The 17,343-nt window shown below is 43.5% G+C and overlaps 1 protein-coding gene across 1 annotated transcript in view; it reads right to left on the bottom strand.

The window, feature by feature from the left end:
- Positions 1-15,735, bottom strand: part of LOC112219892 (phospholipid-transporting ATPase IC-like) — a 46,000-nt gene extending 30,265 nt beyond the window's left edge. Inside the window, exon 1 of the mRNA XM_042302728.1 lies at positions 15,474-15,735. The gene's annotated coding sequence lies outside the window, so the exon portion shown is untranslated. The remainder of the gene's footprint in view (positions 1-15,473) is intronic.
- Between the last annotated feature and the right edge of the window lie 1,608 nt (positions 15,736-17,343).

Here is a 17,343-nt window from a genome sequence, read left to right as displayed (position 1 = left end):
CACTACTCCAGGAAACTAGACTACTACAGGACCAGGAAACACTCCTCTAAACTAGACTACTACAGGAAACACCAGGATCAGGAAACACTCCTCTAAACTAGACTACTACAGGACCAGGATCAGGAAACACTCCTCTAAGCTAGACTACTACAGGACCAGGAAACACTCCTCTAAACTAGACTACTACAGGACCAGGAGACACTGCTCTAAACTAGACTACTACAGGACCAGGATCAGGAAACACTCCTCTAAGCTAGACTACAACAGGACCAGGATCAGGATCAGGAAACACTCCTCTAAGCTAGACTACTACAGGACCAATGACCAGGAGACACTGCTCTAAACTAGACTACTACAGGACCAGGACAAGGAAACACTCCTCTAAACTAGACTACTACAGGACCAGGAAACACTCCTCTAAACTAGACTACTACAGGACCAGGAAACACTCCTCTAAGCTAGACTACTACAGGACCAGGAAACACTCCTCTAAGCTAGACTACAACAGGACCAGGATCAGGAAACACTCCTCTAAACTAGACTACTACAGGACCAGGAAACACTCCTCTAAGCTAGACTACTACAGGACCAGGATCAGGAAACACTCCTCTAAACTAGACTACTACAGGACCAGTGACCAGGAAACACTCCTCTAAACTAGACTACAACAGGACCAGGAAACACTCCTCTAAGCTAGACTACTACAGGACCAGGACCAGGAAACACTCCTCTAAGCTAGACTACTACAGGACCAGGAAACACTCCTCTAAACTAGACTACTACAGGACCAGGAAACACTCCTCTAAACTAGACTACTACAGGACAAATGCATGGGTGTGGTGCTATGTCTACAATGGTTCAAGCCCAGGACAACACAATGGGTATGGGACTGAACTGGCAGCTGGAAGGCTCCCATGTACCATCTCCTGCCATTGTGCTCTTGAGCAAGGCACTTAATCCCTCACAATTGCTCTCCACCCAGGGGGGTGCTGCACTGCGAGGTGTTGGGAGAAGCAGGAAAAACACATTTCCATTCTAACCAATGGACAATAAAAAGTATGGATTGTCTCCATGTTCTGGTCACAAGATGACTCTGCACATCTCTACAACCACGCCCCTTGCCTCTATTTCACCACATATAGGTCTCCTATTGTTCTACACTGTCATTACTGTCATTACTGTATGCCCACTGTCAATGTGCCATGTCAACTGTCCTGTGTCTTCAGAACAAATCAACTGAGGTCAGTTATTAAAACGATGCCTACTTCAATATTTGGCATTATGGAAAAGACTCAAAATGTCTCTATTTACGCTGCCTACTTTGAATCTGTTTAGTGAATGACTTGTTTTATTGCGAAAGGTTGGGATATTGGGAAAGACTCATATATCGTGTTACAACATGTTCACTTTGCCAACAAATGAGAGAGAGAGCGCGAGAGAGCTGAAGTGAGAGCGAGAGAGCTGAAATGAGAGAGCGAGAGAGCTGAAATGAGAGAGAGCTGAAATGAGAGAGAGCTGAAATGAGAGAGCAAGAGAGCTGAAATGAGAGAGAGCTGAAATGAGAGAGAGCTGAAATGAGAGAGAGCTGAAATGAGAGAGAGCTGAAATGAGAGAGAGCTGAAATGAGAGAGAGCTGAATTGATACCTTTAAAACTTGAGATGGGTTAAATGGAATATTAACTGAAATCTGGACACTGACTGGCCTATAACATGTCACATATAGCTACATGCGAGAACTAATTCTCCACTTTGGCAAACGTGTCCAATCAGCACTGAAGAAACATGCAACACCTGAGGAAAGCTCAATTAAAAACCAACTGCCATTTGAGGGGAATCTTCCAATAAGATTTCGGGGAGAATGGAATGATCTTTTACTCAGGAAGTTCCCCAAAGCATCAAGGAAGCTTCAACTCGTGTGACTGAAATCTGGGCCATGACTGGCCTATAACATATCACATATAGCCGGATATTAAATCAAATTGCAGAATTAAGTATTTCTTGCAGTACGATGATACAGCAAATGTTATTTTAGTCTCTGGAAAAGGAGTGGAATAGTATGTTTAAGTTTGATTTATTTCAGTATCTGAAAAATATTCATCAAGGATGAAATTCATTTTAGTTTTCACTGCTTTTTAAATCAGATGGGGTATTTTTTTTGCAAATGGAGAATATTTAGGCTACACAGTTTAGAGAGGAGAAACGTCGAAAGAAAAATCTTTACAGATGTCAGCTAGATGATTGACTAGTTCCTGCTATCATTTAAGATGGGTATTTTTGTGAGCTATTGTGAGCTATGTGACCTATTTATTTTTATAAACTGGGTGGTACGAGCCCTAAATGCTGATTGGCTGACAGCCGTGGTATATCAGACTGAATACAACGGGTATGACAACAAAAAATATGTATTTTTACTGCTCTAATTACATTGGTAACCAGTTTATAATAGGCTGTATCAAGCCACTGTCTTGCGTAAGAACAGCCCTTAGATCAGCCCTTAGATATTGGCCACATGCCACACCCCTCGTTCCTTATTGCTTAAATATATAATGCATTAGCCTTGATCATTTGTTTGTCTTCTAGGGCAACAATTTATGACTGAAGAGAAGCTGCAAGCCTAGGCCTATCTGACCCGACAAGTTGACCAAAGCAAATTTCTAAGCAGATAAATATACACATTTATCCCACAGTCTCTGCCTGTCCGGTCTGCTGTACTCCTCCACCTGTCCGGCCAGATGCTTCTCGCCCCTATCCAGGCCAAGTACCCCACCTCCTCTGAAGTGTCTGGCTGTGTAGCTCTGCGTCAGACTTCTCCATACACGGACTAGGCCACGTTGCCCACCTCCTCTGAAGTGTCTGGCTGTGTAGCTCTGCGTCAGACTTCTCCATACACGGACTCCACGGCCCACCTCCTCTGAAGTGTCTGGCTGTGTAGCTCTGCGTCAGACTTCTCCATACACGGACTGGCCACGTCGCCCACCTCCTCTGAAGTGTCTGGCTGTGTAGCTCTGCGTCAGACTTCTCCATACACGGACTAGGCCACGTCGCCCACCTCCTCTGAAGTGTCTGGCTGTGTAGCTCTGCGTCAGACTTCTCCATACACGGACTAGGCCACGTCGCCCACCTCCTCTGAAGTGTCTGGCTGTGTAGCTCTGGCAGACTTCTCCATACAGGGACTAGGCCACGTCGCCCACCTCCTCTGAAGTGTCTGGCTGTGTAGCTCTGCGTCAGACTTCTCCATACACGGACTAGGCCACGTCGCCCACCTCCTCTGAAGTGTCTGGCTGTGTAGCTCTGCGTCAGACTTCTCCATACACGGACTAGGCCACGTTGCCCACCTCCTCTGAAGTGTCTGGCTGTGTAGCTCTGCGTCAGACTTCTCCATACACGGACTAGGCCACGTCGCCCACCTCCTCTGAAGTGTCTGGCTTCTCCATACAGGGACTAGGCCACGTCGCCCTGCTTTTCCATCTTCACAAACAGACGTAGTTTCCTTTTCTGCTTGTGACGTACAACTTGACATGTTGAGTTGTCAGGCGCAGCTAGCTAGCCGGATATAGAACGGTGTCGTGCGTTCTAAATTAGTTTATTGTTTACGTTCCACTTAAAGGTCTACAGGTGCATCTGTGATGGTCTACAGGTGCATCTGTGATGGTCTACAGGTGCATCTGTGATGGTCTACAGGTGCATCTGTGATGGTCTACAGGTGCATCTGTGATGGCCTACAGGTGCATCCGTGATGGCCTACAGGTGCATCCGTGATGGCCTACAGGTGCATCCGTGATGGCCTACAGGTGCATCCGTGATGGCCTACAGGTGCATCCGTGATGGCCTACAGGTGCATCCGTGATGGCCTACAGGTGCATCCGTGATGGCCTACAGGTGCATCCGTGATGGCCTACAGGTGCATCCGTGATGGCCTACAGGTGCATCCGTGATGGCCTACAGGTGCATCCGTGATGGCCTACAGGTGCATCTGTGATGGTCTACAGGTGCATCTGTGATGGTCTACAGGTGCATCTGTGATGGTCTACAGGTGCATCTGTGATGGTCTACAGGTGCATCTGTGATGGTCTACAGGTGCATCTGTGATGGCCTACAGGTGCATCTGTGATGGCCAACACAGCACAGCTTGGACCACTACCCGCCCAATCAGCATCTAGGATCCATAGTTCGCTCTTAATGTCCTGCTAGATTATAACTAGTCTTCTGTTAGTCAGTTCTTAATGTCCTGAGATTATAACTAGTCTTCTGTTAGTTCTTTATGTCCTGTTAGATTATAACTAGTCTTCTGTTAGTCAGTTCTTAATGTCCTGTTATATAATAACTAGTCTTCTGTAAGTCAGTTCTTAATGTCCTGTTATATTATAACTAGTCTTCTGTTAGTTCTTAATGTCCTGTTAGATTATAACTAGTCTTCTGTCAGTTCTTAATGTCCTGAGATTATAACTAGTCTTCTGTTAGTTCTTAATGTCCTGAGATTATAACTAGTCTTCTGTTAGTTAGTTCTTAATGTCCTGTTAGATTATAACTAGTCTTCTGTTAGTTCTTAATGTCCTGTTAGATTATAACTAGTCTTCTGTTAGTTCTTAATGTCCTGTTATATAATAACTAGTCTTCTGTAAGTCAGTTCTTAATGTCCTGTTATATTATAACTAGTCTTCTGTTAGTTCTTAATGTCCTGTTAGATTATAACTAGTCTTCTGTCAGTTCTTAATGTCCTGAGATTATAACTAGTCTTCTGTTAGTTCTTAATGTCCTGAGATTATAACTAGTCTTCTGTTAGTCCTTAAAATGGTCAAACGGTCTGTAGCTACTCAGTGTTTGCTTGTAAGCTTCTTGGCACCAAGATCTTTTAGCCTCTAGACAAGGAGTTAATGATTGATGAGGTTTTTGGGCCCTTTAGTAATTATCAAAAGCAGTTAAAACAGGCTAACCCCACACTAGGGCTGTGTACCAGATCAGATCAAAGACTAATTAAAAAAAACATATGAGACAATTATTTGCAGCTCTCGAATTGTAAAAGAAAATATATATATATAAATCAAATCAAATTTTATTTGTCACATACACATGGTTAGCAGATGTTAATGCGAGTGTAGCGAAATGCTTGTGCTTCTAGTTCCGACAATGCAGTAATAACCAAGTAATCTAACTAACAATTCCAAAAAAAACTACTGTCATACACAGTGTAAGGGGATAAAGAATATGTACATAAGGATATATGAATGAGTGATGGTACAGAGCAGCATAGGCAAGATACAGTAGATGATATCGAGTACAGTATATACATATGAGATAAGTATGTAAACCAAGTGGCATAGTTAAAGTGGCTAGTGATACATGTATTACATAAGGATGCAGTCGATGATATAGAGTACAGTATCAACGTATGCATATGAGATGAACAATGTAGGGTAAGTAACATTATATAAGGTAGCATTGTTTAAAGTGGCTAGTGATATATTTACATCATTTCCCATCGATTCCCATGATTAAAGTGGCTGGAGTAGAGTCAGTGTCATTGACAGTGTGTTGGCAGTAGCCACTCAATGTTAGTGGTGGCTGTTTAACAGTCTGATGGCCTTGAGATAGAAGCTGTTTTTCAGTCTCTCGGTCCCAGCTTTGATGCACCTGTACTGACCTCGCCTTCTGGATGGCAGCGGGGTGAACAGGCAGTGCCTCGGGTGGTTGATGTCCTTGATGATCTTTATGGCCTTCCTGTAGCATCGGGTGGTGTAGGTGTCCTGGAGGGCAGGTAGTTTGCCCCCGGTGATGCGTTGTGCAGACCTCACTACCCTCTGGAGAGCCTTACGGTTGAGGGCGGTGCAGTTGCCATACCAGGCGGTGATACAGCCCGCCAGGATGCTCTCGATTGTGCATCTGTAGAAGTTTGTGAGTGCTTTTGGTGACAAGCCTTTCTTCAGCCTCCTGAGGTTAGGCGCTGCTGCGCCTTCCTCACGATGCTGTCTGTGTGAGTGGACCAATTCAGTTTGTCTGTGATGTGTATGCCGAGGAACTTAAAACTTGCTACCCTCTCCACTACTGTTCCATCGATGTGGATGGGGGTGTTCCCTCTGCTGTTTCCTGAAGTCCACAATCATCTCCTTAGTTTTGTTGACGTTGAGTGTGAGGTTATTTTCCTGACACCACACTCCGAGGGCCCTCACCTCCTCCCTGTAGGCCGTCTCGTCGTTGTTGGTAATCAAGCCTACCACTGTTGTGTCGTCCGCAAACTTGATGATTGAGTTGGAGGCGTGCATGGCCACGCAGTCGTGGGTGAACAGGGAGTACAGGAGAGGGCTCAGAACGCACCCTTGTGGGGCCCCAGTGTTGAGGATCAGCGGGGAGGAGATGTTGTTGCCTACCCTCACCACCTGGGGGCGGCCCGTCAGGAAGTCCAGTACCCAGTTGCACAGGGCGGGGTCGAGACCCAGGGTCTCGAGCTTGATGACGAGCTTGGAGGGTACTATGGTGTTGAATGCCGAGCTGTAGTCGATGAACAGCATTCTCACATAGGTATTCCTCTTGTCCAGATGGGTTAGGGCAGTGTGCAGTGTGGTTGAGATTGCATCGTCTGTGGACCTATTTGGGCGGTAAGCAAATTGGAGTGGGTCAAGGGTGTCAGGTAGGGTGGAGGTGATATGGTCCTTGACTAGTCTCTCAAAGCACTTCATGATGACGGATGTGAGTGCTACGGGGCGGTAGTCGTTTGGCTCAGTTACCTTAGCTTTCTTGGGAACAGGAACAATGGTGGCCCTCTTGAAGCATGTGGGAACAGCAGACTGGTATAGGGATTGATTGAATATGTCCGTAAACACACCGGCCAGCTGGTCTGCGCATGCTCTGAGGGCGCGGCTGGGGATGCCGTCTGGGCCTGCAGCCTTGCGAGGGTTAACACGTTTAAATGTCTTACTCACTTCGGCTGCAGTGAAGGAGAGACCGCATGTTTCCGTTGCAGGCCGTGTCAGTGGCACTGTATTGTCCTCAAAGCGGGCAAAAAAGTTATTTAGTCTGCCTGGGAGCAAGACATCCTGGTCCGTGACTGGGCTGGGTTTCTTCCTGTAGTCCGTGATTGACTGTAGACCCTGCCACATACCTCTTGTGTCTGAGCCGTTGAATTGAGATTCTACTTTGTCTCTGTACTGGCGCTTAGCTTGTTTGATAGCCTTGCGGAGGGAATAGCTGCACTGTTTGTATTCAGCCATGTTACCAGACACCTTGCCCTGATTAAAAGCAGTGGTTCGTGCCTTCAGTTTCACACGAATGCTGCCATCAATCCACGGTTTCTGGTTAGGGAATGTTTTAATCGTTGCTATGGGAACGACATCTTCAACGCACGTTCTAATGAACTCGCACACCGTATCAGCGTATTCGTCAATGTTGTTGTCTGACGCAATACGAAACATCTCCCAGTCCACGTGATGGAAGCAGTCTTGGAGTGTGGAGTCAGCTTGGTCGGACCAGCGTTGGACAGACCTCAGCGTGGGAGCTTCTTGTTTTAGTTTCTGTCTGTAGGCAGGGATCAACAAAATGGAGTCGTGGTCAGCTTTTCCGAAAGGGGGCGGGGCAGGGCCTTATATGCGTCGCGGAAGTTAGAGTAACAATGATCCAGGGTCTTATATATATATATACACCCACATTTTTTCCCATGAACCCATTAGAAAAACATTCACTACACAGATCTGTTCAAAATTCACTAACATGATGATCAGAATCATCACCAACTGGTCCATTTTGACTACGAGGACAATTCCCCTCACCAGATAAAGACTACGACCATCCTGTGGTTTGAGAGAGAACAAGTTCCTGAATAGAGAAACACCCAGAATGCTTGTGGAGAGGAGCCATTTATTTATTTTTTTAAACTTTATTTAAACTAGTTAAGTCAGTTAAGAACAAATTATTATTTTTCATTGAGCAACGTATCCTAGGCCTTGTAACGTGGATGATGTAGTGTAGGTGAACAACTGTTTTAGGGGTGCGTCCATCACATTATAACACCAGACAAATGTAAGGTGACATCCAAGTGTTTAACTTGGTGAATTGACTGTGTGTACAGTAGTGTGATAACATCATGTGCGTTGTGATCCAGTTTGTTTGCCTCAGACTTTAAAAAGTCTATATGCACACCTTAGGACAAGCAAATATATGCAGTGTAGGACTTAACATTAGTCAGAAGAGACAATTTCCTCAGGCCTCAAATCAAAAAGGCCTCATGTAATGAGCATAATATAGATTTTTTTTATTTTAAATACTAGTAAATCAGCTCGAGGGCCCCGTCCTTTCTCCGCTCAAATGGGAACAATCAAGATCGAGGAAGCCCATTCTTCTTCTAGGCTCACTGACACAAATTCCCTGAAATTCACTGATTAATGACTGGACTATTATTGTGTGTTTTCTTTAACCTTTAACTATGGGGTGGTTTCCTGGATTCAGATTAAACCATATATGTTGGATTAAAAATTAAGCTCTTCTGCTGAAATCGCCATTTTTTTTTTTGTCCAGGACTTTATCTGTTTCCGGGAAACCGTCCCCAGATTAACATGCCATGATGATGTTATCCATTCCTGGACGCCCAACAGAGTTACAGTCACTGTCGTCCTCCTCCTCTGATCTACACATGGGGTGTTACACTGAAAATGGTACTCCAGTCTCCTTTAGCACCTCCTTCAAAACGGCAGGGTAGCCTAGTGGTTAGAGTGTAGAGGCGGCAGGGTAGCCTAGTGGTTAGAGTGTAGAGGCGGCAGGGTAGCCTAGTGGTTAGAGTGTAGAGGCGGCAGGGTAGCCTAGTGGTTAGAGTGTAGAGGCGGCAGGGTAGCCTAGTGGTTAGAGTGTAGAGGCGGCAGGGTAGCCTAGTGGTTAGAGCGTTGGACTAGTAACCAGAAGGTTGCAAGTTCAAACGCCCCGAGCTGACAAGGTACAAATCTGTCGTTCTGCCCCTGAACAGGCAGTTAACCCACTGTTCCTAGGCCATCATTGAAAATAAGAATTTGTTCTTAACTGACTTGCCTAGTTAAATAAAAGGTTAAAAAACAAGTTTGTTTTTTTAAAACACCCGATTTACTAAACAAAAAGAACATCTCAATAGAAGGTCAAGGTATGACATAGGTCATGACATAGCACAAGTGGGCGGGGCTTTCCTCTTCTGTCCTCTATTGTTCCACAAGCAAGGGGGTTGGTCGACGACATCACAAATTCCCATCAGACCAATTTTGCTCAAAACATATTTTCTGTAGCCTTTGGTGGGTGTAATTTACTGTATTTCTACTTGGGATACCACCTTTCAAACAGAAAAATCACTGGAGGTTGTCTTTAGGTGTTGCAGGGTCTGACGGTCTCAAAAGTCAACCAACAGGTTTTAGTGTCTGGCCCGAGGCACTGCCATAGATGGGTTAAAATCACATTTTAAAAAGGTCACATACACATGGTTAGCAGATGTTAATGCGAGTGTAGCGAATTGCTTGTGCTTCTAGTTCCGACAATGCAGTAATAACTAATAGGTTTTCATTTTTTATTTCACCTTTACTTTTAACCAGGTAGGCCAGTAGAGAACAAGTTCTCATTTACAACAGCGACCTGGCCAAGATAAAGCAAAGCAGTACGACACAAACCACAACAGAGTTACACATGGAATAAACAAACGTACAGTCAAGAACACAAAAGAAAAATATATATACAGTGTGTGCAAATGTAGTAAGATTAGGGAGGTAAGGCAATAAAGAGGCCATAGAGGCAAAATAATTACAATTTAGTAATTAAACACTGGAGTGATAGATGTGCCAAAAATTCATGTGCAAGTGGAGATACTGGGGTGCAAAGGAGAAGAAAAAAGCAATATGGGGATGAGGTAGTTGGATGGGCTATTTACAGATGGCCTGTGTACAGGTGCAATGATCAGTAAGCTGCTCTGACAGCCAGTGCTTAAAGCTAGTGAGGGAGATAAGTGTCTCCAGCTTAAGTGATTTTTGCAACCGGTTCCTTTAGTAGGTTAGCTGACAAAACAATGTGCACGCTTCAATGGGGAATACGTCTGAGACTTGTGATTCTGGACTAGAGGTCGACCGATTAATCGGAATGGCCGATTAATTAGGGCCGATTTCAAGTTCATAACAATCGGTAATTGGCATTTTTGTACGCTGATTACATTGCATCCCACGAGGAGACTGCGTGGCAGGCTGACCACCTGTTACACGAGTGCAGCAAGGAGCCAAGGTAAGTTGCTAGCTAGCATTAAACTTATCTTATAAAAAACAATCAATCTTAACATAATCACTAGTTAACTACACATGGTTGATGATATTACTAGTTTAACTAGCTTGTCCTGGTCAGGATGCTCTCGATGTTACAGCTGTAGAAGCTTTTGAGGATCTCAGGACCCATGCCAAATCTTTTTAGTTTCCTGAGCGGGAATAGGCTTTGTCGTGCCCTCTTCACGACTGTCTTGGTGTGTTTGGACCATTCTAGATTGTTGGTGATGTGGACACCAAGGAACTTGAAGCTCTCAACCTGCTCCACTACAGCCCTGTTGATGTGAACGGGGACGTGCTCGGTCCTCCTTTTCCTGTAGTCCACAATCATCTCCTTAGTCTTTGTTAAATTGAGGGATAGGTTGTTATTCTGGCACCACCAATCATGTCCAATCAATATAATTTACCCCCAATGGACTCCAGCCAAGTTGTAGAAACATCTCAAGGTTGATCAATGGAAACAGGATGCACCTGAGCTCAATTTAGAGTCTCATAGCAACGGGTCTGAATACTTATGTCAATAATGTTTTATAAAGGTTTTTTTATAAATTTGCAAACATTTCCAAAAACTGATTTCGCTTTGTCATTATGGGGTATTGTGTTTAGATTGCGGAGGAAATTATTGTATTTCATCCATTTCAGAATAAGGTTGTAACGTCACTAAATGTGGAAAAAGTCAAGGGGTCTGAATTCATTCCAAAGGCACTGTATTGTAGAGACAAGTGCTCATTATGCAAATGTATTGACGTTTACAATTAACATTGGAGACTAAATATAGTTTACATGTTGTCAACAATCTAAGCCAACCACGGTCTGTTTCGGCCCATAGTCGGGCACGAGTCGGTTTTGTTGCTAAACAACCAACCCATCGATAGCAACAACATGGAAGAGAGGGACAACAGGCATTCAGAACACCTTTCAAAAGGAACCAAACACACACCTGCCTGCCTCACTGCCTGGCTTGTAACCTGAGACAAGGAACTCACTAAGGCTTTCCATCCCATCTCAATATTTATTACAGTCTGATTGTCCGTTAGGACAAGGACAATGTGCTCCCCTGAGGTGAAGAGGGGTGTGGCTGAGGGGTGGTGTGGCTGAGGGGTGTGGCTGAGGGGTGTGGCTGAGGGGTGTGGCTGAGGGGTGTGGCTGAGCCCGGGGGAGATCACAAAATCAGCTGTTAACTAGGCTGATCATAATAAGAAACACACTGCTCTCTACCTTCCAACTGACCCCAAATCAGCTGTTAACTAGGCTGACCCTAATAAGAAAACACACCGCTCTCTACCTTCCAACTGACCCCAAATCAGCTCACCCACTGCTGGGAGACTCACAGCAGGCTCCCCTACAGGTTAATATTATTAACTGCTGTAACAGTTAATGACTGTCTGGCTCAGACCGGGGGGTGACTTGAACGAGCACGTGTGCCACCTTGGATATTCTAATGGAAATTCCAAAACAAGAGGATGTAAATTATAGATGAGCCATGTTTACAGTTTGATGCAAAGTCATACTAGATCCATCTAGCATATGATCATATAACTACAACAACTACCTGACATCCACCTGACTTTGCAGTGGCTAATTGGGGTCACAATAAAACACGACGACAATATAAAGTAACTTGGTATCAGTCTGACAGCTGCAGTACACACCAGGATATCAAAGGCGGCAATAAGGAAAACAGAGTGAATAAGGAAAGAGACGAACTCACAACATTTGCCTTTCAAGTCAGAGATTCAAAAGTCACCCTTTGCAAGGAACATTTATTTCCATAAGGAGCAGCTCCTACACGTCACTGCCTGAGGACTGAGACGTGTTTGAGGACACTCAATTTACATACAACATATCCCAAATGGCACACTATTCCCTATATAGTGCACTACTTTTGACCAGAGCTCTATAAAAATAAATTACAGTAAGGATATAGGCAGAGGAAGTAGTCAGTACACTGATATCAGAAGACAAGAGGGACACGGTGAGACAAGAGGGACACGGTGAGACAAGGTGAGACAAGAGGGACACTGTGAGACAAGAGGGACACTGTGAGACAAGGTGAGACACGGTGAGACAAGGTGAGACACGGTGAGACAAGGTGAGACACGGTGAGACAAGAGGGACACGGTGAGACAAGAGGGACGGTTATACGGTTGCCGTTAACACAGAGTTACACCTAAATACGCATCTCTGTCACCTCGTCTTCATCAGGGTTTCGACCAGCGAGTGTGTTTTAAAACAGGTCTGCTCCTATTCCTGTCAACCGCGTAAACCCTACATCCTGTTTGGGAAAGCCACAGCCGGGGCGGCATTAACAAAGTCAACCAACCCATGTGGAACACATTCAGGAAGTGCATCGACTCTCAGGCAGAAAATTATACTGTCAGTGTTCCAACGGGTCAATCCATCACATGTAACGTCATCCCTGTTTATCAGAGGAACACTAATCCGTGTTGAACATGGTAGACCCACGGGGTGGTAGACCCACGGGGTGGTAGACCCACGGGGTGGTGATGCCTGAAACTGGACCGTGAGTCACAGGGGAACAAGGTGGAGAGTGACACATTGCAGACAGAAGGTCAGTTGAGCTACATCAGGGTTCCCCAATAAACAGCCCAAATTATTTTATTTGCACCCCCCCTCCCAAGCTCTGAGGCAAAAAAAAAGTTATTTTAAGTTTGGATATCTGTTCCCAAATATTTCCACGCATAATTAGAGAGGCATATGTCATCGTATCCCAATGTAATAAAGGTCTCAAATTATTCCGGTCAAAAACTATATCGGTTTGGGATTCTTGTGGTCATTTTGCAGTGTACAAATGATTTATAACTATGTAAAGCCCCCCGACCATCATAATAAATGATTTATACCTATGTAAAGCCCCCCGACCATCATAATAAATGATTTATAACTATGTAAAGCCCCCCGACCATCATAACAAATGATTTATAACTATGTAAAGCCCCTCGACCAGCCGATCAAGGACAAAAATACAAATAAATCAGCCCACGGCTGAATGGAACTGGGGACCACTGAGCTACACAGTGATCAGTGTGTCACTCTCTCCAGCTTTGTTCACATTGGCAATTTGAAGTGACTCAAATTATTTTTTTGTTTTCATTTCAGATTCAAATCTGTTCTTTTTCCTGCAGTCTGGCTATGCAGCATGTGTCTCAAATCTGATTTATTTGCCCAAATATGTTGATATTTGGCCAAGTTTTACTTGCTAGCTTCTATGTTAGCGGCAGGGTAGCCTAGTGGTTAGAGCATTGGACTAGTAACCGGAAGGTTGCAAGTTTGAATCCCCGAGCTGACAAGGTACAAATCTGTCATTCTGCCCCTGAGCAGGCAGTTAACCCACTGTTCCTAGGCCGTCATTGAAAATAAGAATTTGTTCTTAACTGACTTGCCTCGTTAAATAAAGGTAATATAAAATATTTAAAAAATAAAATATGTTGACTGTTTGACAATAACATGTGGTAGCTAACGAGTTGTTAATGGATTACAAATAAATGAGTGAATGTACTAGCTACACAGCTAGCCTAGTTGACTATGACTAAGGGCTGTTCTTATGCACGACACTGTACGGCGTGCCAGGATACAGCCCTTAGCCGTATTGGCCACAACTGGTTAATAACGTAATTAGAGCAGTAAAAATACATGATTTATCATACCTGTTGTATATAGTCTGAGACACCACAGCTTTCAGCCAATCAGCATTCAGGGTTCGACCCACCCAGTTTATAGTACGATTTAGAACATTCAAATCAACTGGGAAATGTCCGCGACAGCATTGTTGTCACCTTTAATGCTGAGTGATAGAAAGCACAAGAACCACCAATCGGCCTCAATGTTACAGTATGTACCATTTATTTGTTAGTTTGTGTTTGGACCCCAGGAAGAGTAGATTCTGGGCCTATTGTAGATCCTGCCTTAGCAGCAGCTAATGGTGATCACTAATAAAAATACAAAATACACTAACCGTCGTTACTATGACAACTAACGTAGCCATGTCAGGCAAATTACTGATGTCTGGACACACACACAAATCTGATTGTCACTTACTGTTTGGACAGTCAGTGTTAAAAAAAACTGATTTGATAAACATTTGAGCATTAAAGCTGCAATGTCACTTTGTTGTGGGATTCCCGAACCAAATTCACGTAGAAACGTGAGTTATAGATCTGTCATTCTCATTTAAAGCAAGTTTAGAAATTGATAGATATGTTCTATGTGCTTTATTTCTATGCTGCCCATTCTTACGTTTTTTTTTGAGTCTAACTTACGGTTTGGTACACGAGCTTCAAACAGCTTAAAAACAAAATAAAATATATTTCACAAGCAGTTTAATTGGTACAATGATGCTCTTCATTATATTTGCTTGTTTCGTCACAAACAGAAATTAGGTATACTATTCGAATTTTAGCAACCAGGAAATGCCGGATTTTTGCATAGTGCATCTTGAAGGCGTGCAGTGTGAACAAGGTTTAAGACTGCCTAAACTCAAGCATATTGATCAAGCCCACTCAGTCCTCCTGTGGAATGTGTGTGTGCCATCTCAGACGAAGAGAGTGAGAGCCATCCCCTCCCTGAAGCAATACAAGATTGTGTTGGAGACGCAACATAAATCTCCAGGGAGAGTATATCAAGACTGCTACTACTAGGTTTCAATAGCCCATTGAGGGAATTATAATGATTTGTTTTCAAACGATCAAAGTGTAAAATACAGAAAGTTGGAAAACAAGTCAAAGTTATATACAACTACACAGAAAAACATCTACACGTCTGGAATTCTCATACTGGTCTGCATGGCCAATTATATATATATATATATATAAGATAGATTTAATTAGGGCTGAATTCAAACCATAGTCTAAATGCATCGTTATAGTGCGCTTGAAATGTAAAGGTAGGCTAATTCCCGATTGAGACGAGACATGCATGTTTAACATGAACGCATTTTCTCCGAACATTGCTTTGAAGTTTCAATGACGCTTTAACGATTAAATTAAACGTCACAGATTGAATCAAGTCGTCAGAAGAGTTAGATTAGAAATGTCGGATCTTTGCACGAAATCGACATAAAACTTGATTCAATTATAGATTGAGATTATGACAGACGGGAGGAAAGGATAACGTGTGAACATTACTACGATCGACTCTCTGTGTCTAAAATCCTTAAAAATTAATACATTTGGCGGCAGATATAAACATTTTTTTTTAACTACTCACCAATAGGCTATTCCTTGTATGTCTATAATTTCTCCCCAGTATGGTCTTCTAGTTTCTGGTTACTGTACCATGTTTGCTCTGTCCTCGCCACAAACAACAGTGTCGTCTAACGTTAGTTTCTGTTCACTCCTTTCACCTGCGTAATGGCTACCTACCTTACCTGAAACTTGACAGACTGGTTTGACAAGAATGTGTTTTGAATAAAACTCCAAAAACGCCCGCGGTTTCATTAAAACAAACGACCATACAATGTGTTTATGTCATCTCGCTACACGTCTGGGTGATATTAAATATATCCTACCCCACTAAACAGCCTGTTGATTGATACGCACGTGACTAAAAAGGTAAAGGTGTAATCGAATTCATAATCAAACGAAATAAACCAGTGGCATGAACCTCTTTATATTCATAAATAAAAGCTTACGTAAAGAAAACTCAGAATGACATTTTCTACATTACTGTATAAACAATTTTATTTTAAAGTTGTCCTATTATTATTTTTAAATATATTTAAATGTAAATGTCATGCTCTTACAGCTAATTTGCTATTAGGCAAATGTATCGGTATGTTTTTAAGAATACCGATAATCATCCAATTATCCTCAATTTATTTTATTTGAGCCAACATTCAACCATCATTCCAACCGTTTGTTGTCGGGCTTGGTTTTTGCCCAAGCACGACACTGCTGATTTAAATAACCAACTCCTGGGGGCTCCAGAACCGAGTTTAGGAAACCCTGGTCTGCCAGACCTACTTTTACTCCCACTTCCTACAGTTCAATTGTACTGCAAGGGATATTTATACTGATTAAATTAGGGTTTTAGAGCAAGTGGCACTTCCTAATTTTTGCCTGACGGATATCTGACATAATGGGCGGTTTCGATTATGCTGGGCCGTGGTGCACCGGGATATGGCCGGAGAGGTGAACGGTCAAAAATGGGTGAGGGTGCCCTTTCCCAAATCAAAGATGAGTCCGCGCCGCACGGTCATGTTGTGAACAAGGCACCACTGTGCCTCGTCCAAAAACAAAAATCTATTTTCCATAAAATATACGTTTGAATTTTCAAATTGTTTTTCATTGGGAAGGCAAATCTCTTTTCCACGTGAAAACACAAAATTCTACTCATTAACTCCACGTGCTTAATTACGAAAATGTTGTTTTGAGCCAACTTCGCTGTGAGTTTGAACCGGGCACTTGGCTCATGCCCGGGAGGCAGCCCAGTTCCAAATCGAATGCAATACATTTTAGCCCGGTGCTAAATACGCTTTACCGGGCGCCCGTGCCAGATTAATAGAATCCCCTCAATGTAAAATAGTTCCTTGTGTTACATTCTTTTGTTATGCAGATACGTAGATCTCATTGGCCAAAATACCCGTCACTCCAATGACGTTTAATATTTTCGACCAATGGTGGGGTTGGCCGCACCTGATGAGTTGGGTATTCGTGCAGAGAAGATGGCGGAAACTGAGGTTTTGTTTGAAGTAAGAATGAGTGAGCTACCATGGCGGAAAAAGGAAACCACTAGACTCCTTTTAAGTCCCAGTGAGGGTTTCGGATCAATGTTACTTGGGGAATCCGTTTAACGTCTCGAGGAAAATCTGGAATGTTTTGGAGGAAAGTGTGGATTCGATGAGTCACAAGAAGTGGTCTTATTTAAATTGTGTTGTGTGTCTGCGGGCTCTCGAGTGGCGCAGCGGTCGTAGGAACTGCATTTCAGTGTTAGAGGCTTCACTACAGACCCTAGTTCGATTCCTGACTGTATCACAACCGGCCATGAGTGGGAGTCCCATAGTGCGGCGCGCAATTGGCCCAGCGTCGTTAGGGTTTGGCCGGGGTAGGCCGTTATTGTACATAATAATTTGTTTTTA

This window comes from Oncorhynchus tshawytscha, linkage group LG20 (genome assembly GCF_018296145.1).
Source record: "Oncorhynchus tshawytscha isolate Ot180627B linkage group LG20, Otsh_v2.0, whole genome shotgun sequence".
NCBI lineage: Eukaryota > Metazoa > Chordata > Actinopteri > Salmoniformes > Salmonidae > Oncorhynchus > Oncorhynchus tshawytscha.
The sequence above is the reverse complement of the archived record's forward strand: the minus strand, read 5'-3'. Positions and strand labels throughout refer to the sequence as shown.